The following is a 7,868-nucleotide window of genomic DNA, read 5'->3' on the forward strand; positions in this document are numbered from 1 at the left end:
TTAAGGAGAGGCCTCACCACCGCCTCTTTCAAGGTGGCGGGAAAGTCACTCTCACTCAATGAAGCATTAATAATCCCCTGGAGCCAGCCTTGTGTAACCTCCCGAGAAGCCAGCACCAACCAGGAGGGACATGGGTCCAAGAAACATGTGGCCGCGCTAAGTCTACCCAGAATCCTGTCCACGTCTCTGGGAGCCACAGGGTTAAACTCCTCCCATATAACATTCTCAAAACCTGCCTCCATCACCCCTCCCGAATCTACCCAGTCAGAGTCCAAGTCTTTCTGAATTTGAGCGATTTTGTCATACAGATACTGCACAAAATCCTCGGCCCTACCCTCCAAGGGGTCCTCCCACACTCCCAGATGAAGCAGGGAGCAGGTCACCCTAAACAGGGTGGCCGGGCGGTTATCTGATGATGCAATAAGAGTGGAAAAATAGTTAAATTTTGCCGCTTTTATCGCCACTAGGTAGGTCTTAATATGAGACCTCACCAGTGTTCGATTGGATTCAGAAGGGCTGGCCTCCAACCGCTCTCCAGGCGTCTTTTCCAGCGCTTCATCTCCCTCAGCTACTTGGTAAACCAGGGAGGCAAGTGGGATTGGCGCTGGGTCAGAGGCCGCAAAGGCATGACCCGATCCAAAGCTCCAGGGGCTGCCCTATCCCAGGCGGCCACCAAGTCTTCAGTCGAGTCGTGAGCCAGAGCCTCAGGGAATGGCCCAAGCTCTGTCTGGAACCTATCCGGATCCATCAGGCAGCTGGGCGGAACCACCTCATCGGTTCCGCCTCCCTGTGGCAGGGTGTAGCGGTTCGAAAGTCAAAGCAAAGGAGAGAGTGATCCGACCATGACAAGAGCTCAATCACTATATCCCCTATATCAAGATCACTCAGCCACTGACCAGAGACAAAAACCAAGTCCAGAGTGTTTCTCCTCATGTGAGTAGGGCCATGAACTAACTGGGTCAGGTCCATAGCCGTCATAGAAGCCATGAACTCCCAAGATGTCTCAGACATTTCACCGACGGATGGCAGGTTAAAATCCCCCATGACCATAAACCTGGGGGTGTTAACCACCACCCCGGCTATAACGTTGAGCAGTTCGGGCAGGGCCACTGCCACGTGGCAGGGGCCAGGTACGTAATCAGCAAGCCCATCTGTACCCCATGACCCCACTTCACAAGGAGGGACTCACATCCGGCAATCTGAGGAACAGTGGCCCCCCTCGGACCAAGACCTTCTTTTATAACAACCACCCCCACCCCGCCCCTACCTGTGACCACAGCTGATGAAATGCGTGGAAACCAGGTGGGCACATTTCAATGAGGGGGACCCCACCTCCTGGCCCAACCAGGTCTCAGTGATACCCACCAGGTCCGCTCCCCCCTCCTGAACAAGATCACAAATGAGGGGGATTTTATTTACCATGGACCTGGCGTTGCATAACATCAGCCGAAGGCCCAGGCCCTGAGGATCTGTGCAACCCGGGGAATGAGAAGAGCATTCGGGCCCAGAGAGCGCCACCGCTCAAAGACAGCGAGCGCGCAATCCCGCAACAAGATATGGCCCCCTATATCTGCCCTCCCACCCACAGTACTGATGGAATGGCCGTCATCGGTATAAACTCTAACCCCCTCCTTGACCCCGAGCCCCGCACCTCCCATGCTGTGACCCCCAGCCGGACCAGGCCCCACCCTCAGTGGGTTATCCCCCAAACCCACAACCCTAGTTCCAATCCAACCCTCCCCCCCGGAACCCCTTAAAAATTGGGCTAAAAATTTAGATAAAAAACCCCTCAACCTCCTCTTTGCCGCATGCCACGAATGAGACCAATCACTGTTGTATCATCTGCAAACTTCAGTAGTTTAACAGATGGATCGTTTGAGATGCAGACATTGGTATATAGAAAGAAGAGAAGTGGAGAGAGCACACAACCTTGGGGGGCCCCGGTGCTAATTGTACATGTATCCGATGTGATTCTGCTTAGTTTCACCTGCTGCTTCCTGTCTGTTAGGAAGCTTATGAGTCACTTACAAGTGTGTTCAGGTACTGCTAGCTGGTTTAGTTTAGTTAGAAGAATGTCTGGAATGATGGTATTGCATGCTGAATTAAAGTCTACAAATAGGACTCTTGCGTAGGTCTTTGGAGATTCAAGATGTTGTAGGATGTAGTGCAGAGCCATATTAACAGCATCATCTGTCGATCTATTTGCTCAGTATGCAAATTGCAGGGGGTCTAACAGCGGATCCGTGATGGTTTTCAGGTGGGACATCACTAGCCTTTCAAAGGTTTTCATAACTACATAACTATATGTACATAACTTTCATTACTATAATATTTTAATAAATATAACCTATATAAACAAAATTTTGGATACTGGATAATTTTAAAAAATAGGAAATGGTCCTGAAAACAAAAAGATTAAAAAATACTGCCCTAATAGATAGTGCTCAAACAGTGCCAAACTATGTCTCCTATGTGAAGTATATAAGAAGTTATAGAAATATCTATATCTATATATATTTATTTTGAAGTGTTCTCTAGATCAGTAGACCTTTAAAGCATCTTGGGAGGCCTACCTGAGTTACAGACAATATGGCTACACCATTAGCATAAAGGAGAACAGAGATGAGGAGTACAGAAATCAGCAAAGGAGGGAGAACAAAATCTGGATTAATAAACATCTCGACAATATTGTTAATCTAAAATTGAATAATAGAGGCATGAGGATTCACTTTAGGTTTACACCTTTGCTGGTAAAAATGGGTTCAATTAAATCACTAAGGATATTAGCTTTTACTTAACTGGGTGTGCCTTGGTATCATGGCATTATGAGCCTGACAAGACAGTAATAGTTAAAGATGGCATCACTATTGTACCCAATATATTTATACACTATCTGCCTTGTGGTTTGTAAATATTATTTTATAATATAATATAATATAATTTTAATTATAATAATAATAATATAATTTTAATAATATTTTATAATTAATAATATATTTATATTTCTATAATGATTGTTTTATACATTTGCTGTTTTATTTGATTGTGGTACACCACCCAGAGTCACCTCAGGGAGATGGGCGGCAGTATAAATATGATTACTAAATTAAAAAATAAAAGAAATAATGGCTAATTTCCTCCACAATCATTTTTGCAGAATAGAATCACAGGGTGCCCTACATAGAGGGCACCTTTGGGGGGTATGCAATGTTTCTTAACTAAATGATGTAGCATGGTTACGTTGAACCATGGTTAAATGTTCAGAAATGTTTTCAAAGGACATCCAGTTCAGAAGTTTAGTAATTAGAGATAAAAAGCTAATTTGTTGATAATTTGTAGGATAATATTTATCACCTCTTATAAATTGGAATAATAATGGAGTTAAGTCAGCCTTTAGGGAGATATGAAGAATTATTTATGGCGGTGGAGAGGGGAACAAGCAGAATTTTAAAAATTTTGGTAATGTTAAATTTTTACCAGGAGCTTTACTGTTTTCCAGTTGAGAAATTAGTTTTGAACCTCTAGGGGTGAAACTGTGGCCATTAAGAGAGAAGTTCATCAAAATGCACTTTTGGGACAATCATAACCAGTCTATTTGTTCAGATAGGTCTAAAGTACCTGTCGTAGGAAGTAAATCATAGATTGGTAATGAGTAACTTGGACTTGCTGAGTCAAAAATAACCTCATTCCCCCACTGTCAGTAGGTGGACACTTTCTGTGTGAAGGTTCACATTTAGGGTTGCCAGGTCTGCTTCCAAAAAATAGTGGACAAGCGGGGGGGGGGGTGGTTTAAGTAGTAAAAAAAATTTAAAATTTTACAATTAAATTATATATTTTCATACAAACATTTTAACACATATTAAAATAATCACTTCAAAACTTTACTTAAAATTCAAAACATCAAATATATTATAATAATATGTAAAATATTAAATTACATTTTACTTTGCTGTCGTGTGTATTTTTATTTGCCTGCGCAGCTTTGATCAATTCTTTGTGTTTAAGGAATAATTCTTTAATTTCAGTACAATGTTGAGAAATATTAAAAAATATACAAAGTTCACTTCGAACTGATACAAGCAGTCGGTTACGTTCGTCTAAATTTCCCATAACGCTGAAAATTCATTCAACGTTTGCATTTGATACCGGAATTGATGCACAATACTGGAACAGTTTCAGTAAACTTGGAGCTGGCTCTTTCTTGAAAAAGTACGTCCACTTATCAAGGGATTAATCGCCCTGCAGATGAACATAAACTTCTTCTAAGGCAGAAATTTCATCGAAGAGAGTGTTGGGTGGAAGTTCTTCTCGCCATGGTGATAATAACCAGATGTTCGTCATTTCTTCTAAAGTTGGAGGATTATTGCGATCAATTAGATTGAAACAATTTAGCATCTCATATATTGAATCGGTGAAATTATACCACTTTTCTAGGTATGCAATGGCTCTTTGATATACGTCGATGGCTTCTTTCTTGAACTTTTGCACGGCATTCTCAGGCAAATTTTTTTTTATGCAAGGCAAATAAAACTTTCATTCCAAAAAACTGCTCATCGTATTTTTTTTTGCAAAGAATCACGCAGCTTACACATGATAATGTGAAGATCACATGCAAGAATTTTCTTGCTTTCCGGCTTCAGTAGGGTGTCTTGCATTATTGACATGAAGAAGTGCGTGAAATATAAATACAATTCTGAAATTGTCGGTTCATTGTCTTTTGTGAGTTCATTTTCCTGATCTGAAATAAGGTTCCAGATAACCTTATGGCACTCATCAGATCCAAGAGAAATAAAATACGATTTTAGAGGTATCCAGTTTAAAAGAAGTCTTTCGACCGCTTTAAACAAACTTAACCAACGTGTTGGAACATGGCGCAAAACTTCATGGAATTCTGACTCGCAAAACTCAAAAAATGATTTCAACTCTTCTCGTTTCTTCGCAGAATTCGAAAATTCGGCAAAAACCTTCAGCACTACATTTTTGATATCAAAAGATAACTGCTTTAATGCATTTTTTGCGCTGTTGTGTAAAATGTGATTATTGCAATGAACATTTGATCTTTGTCTCATTCTAATTTATGAAAAAAAAGACAAAACGCGATTCTCCTATCCTTATTCTCTTAGACTGTACAGCTTTAGATTATGTACCATTTCATCATAAAGCTTTTGAATAAAAAAAATGTCCACTATTTTGTGAAAAAAAATAGTGAACATAATGTGAAAAAAGTGGGCTGTCCATTCAAATAGTGGACACCTGGCAACCCTATACCATTAAAGTCTTTACAATGTAAGGTAAAGTCACTGGTAATTAGCATACAATCCAGAGCTGGCATCCCTCTAGGACCCCAAAAGGTGAGTTCGGAATAACTTTTAAGAATAATTTATTTATTATTCTTAAACAACTGTTTAATTTCATTAAATACAATTAGATGTCTATAATCTAATTCAAATGTGAGCCACTGGGTTTTTTTATATACAGAAGTATCTCTAATATTTTTCAGAGGGTTCATCTTCTTGTAAGTTTCAGTTTTCTCTGTTAGCCTCAAAGTGGTTACGATTCACTTTGAAACTTTGTACTGTCTCTAAGACTGTATTCTGTTTATGTCTTGATTCTAGTTCTTTTATCATTCCTTCATCAAGCATCATTTTATATTTGTATAGCTTCTGATCTGATGCCAAAGAAACTTGGTCATCCCCAGGAGGAGATTTTTTTTAAATTCTTGGCTTCTTTCATTTTCTTTATATTTGGCTTTTTGGGTTAATTATTATTATTTGATTGTTACTATATTTTTATTATTATTGATTGTGTTTTATTGTGTGTTGTGTTAACTACCAGGACTCATCCATTCCAACTTTTGAAAATTTTTGAAAAAATTGAGAATCATTTCATTTATAATTCATGCCATGTCTTCTTCTTTATATAAAATGGCACACTAGAATATCAGTAGATACCAAGCTCTGATCTCTGTTGAACTTCATTATACTTTCTCTATAGGTCACAAATTTCTGACAAATTAAATAACGTATTTTAGAAGTGCGTAAATTTTCTGTCATCAGTGATTTTCAATGTCACCTCACACAATAAAAAGCTAATGTTCTCTGTAGGTGTGTGCATAATGCATTTTAAATTGTAAGTAAAACTCTTTATAAAAATACCAAAAAGAAAAGAAACAGCGCCAACTCAGATTCACTTCACTGAACAGAAATCTAAAATTAAATTTGTCAATCACTTCTGCATTAGGGAAAGTTATTTTAAAGGAAATTGTGCATCACTTAAAAACAACAGAATATTTGTATTCACTTTCAAATGTGCTGCATTTTGAATTTTAATCAGTGAGACAAGGAATACTACCTCTTAACCAAAATCCTATTATAGAATACAGAACATTTTTTATTTTTTTATTTTATTAGCCAAATGTATATAGCTGCCCATCTCATCACAAGATACAGTGGAGAATGCCCGACAATGAGATAAAAACAACAATAGCAACTGTGCAGTTATTATTACTATAAAGATTTACTGAAAGAAATTTGAATATAATACTTGCTAAATCAAGGGTGTGTGTGTAAGTGGACAGGCAAATCCCTGTCCCAAGTAAAGTCCAGGTGATATATGTTGAAAAGGAATAGGGCTATGATCAGCTGGTGATACCTGCAATTTTGATGTTATTATTGACCCTATTGTATACATTTCTGGTTCTGGCAAACTGAAGAATCAGGTGAAACAGGCTAAAAGGCAGATTTTAGGCTATACTAACAAGCAAATTCTTGATTAAGGAGTTCTTAATAGGGACTTCTCAGTGGTAGCAGTCTGGAACACTTTTTCTCTAAAGATATGTTTGCAGACATAGATTGAATTTTTTTCTTCTAGACTTCATTTAATCACTGGGCTTGTTTATTGGAGCAGGATGTGTGTTTATCTCTTATTCATGAATTTACATTTTCATTGTAAAATAATATATATTATAAGCAGATAAATAAACAAATATTTATTTACAAAATAAATAAACATGCATAAATAGTTAGGGGTTTTCTTCTTGTGATTGTATTAGAATATGTGAACTACTTATGCTTCCAACTTTTGCCAGGTCCATGCAATACATAGCACAGCAGAACTTCCTTTGGAAATAAGCTTCTACCTAGCTATGTTTATTATTTTCATATTAGATGTAGCAATAGCAGTAGCACATAGATTTATATACCAGAGGTGGTATTCAGCAGGTTCTGATCAGTTCTGAAGAACTGATAGCGGAAATTTTGAGTAGTTTAAATACCATCGGTAAATACCACCTCTGACTGGCCCCGCCCCCATCTATTCTCTGCCTCCCAAGTCCCGCTGATCAGGAGGAAATGGAGATTTTACAGTATCCTTCCCCTGCCATGCCCATCAAGCCATGCCACGCCCACAGAACCGGTAGTAAAAAAATTTGAATCCCACCACTGTTATATACCAGTTCATAATACTTTTTAACCCTATCTAAGTGATTTAAGCATATTATCCCCAATAATCTGCATCCTCATTTTACTGATCTCAGAAGGATGGAAAGCTGAATCCACTTTGAGCCAGTTAGGATTGAACTGTTGGTAGATGGCAGAGTTAGCCTGCAATACTACATTCTAACCACTGTGCAACTTTGGCTCTTTATAATATTATATTATAATGATTTTTTAAAATGCTAATCTCTAAGAAAGTCATTTTTTTAAAAAATGCATGATCTTCAGGATCAACATTGTTTAATTGCTCTTAAATCTCATATTAATATAAAAGATCATATATAGTTGCAAAGATGGACAAAGTTTTATCCTGATTTTGTGTATAGATGGTTACCAATACTACTTAGTTACTAATATATTATCTGGAAAACAATG

Source organism: Pantherophis guttatus, chromosome 7 (genome assembly GCF_059756535.1).
Source record: "Pantherophis guttatus breed Tessera chromosome 7, ASM5975653v1, whole genome shotgun sequence".
Classification (NCBI taxonomy): domain Eukaryota; kingdom Metazoa; phylum Chordata; class Lepidosauria; order Squamata; family Colubridae; genus Pantherophis; species Pantherophis guttatus.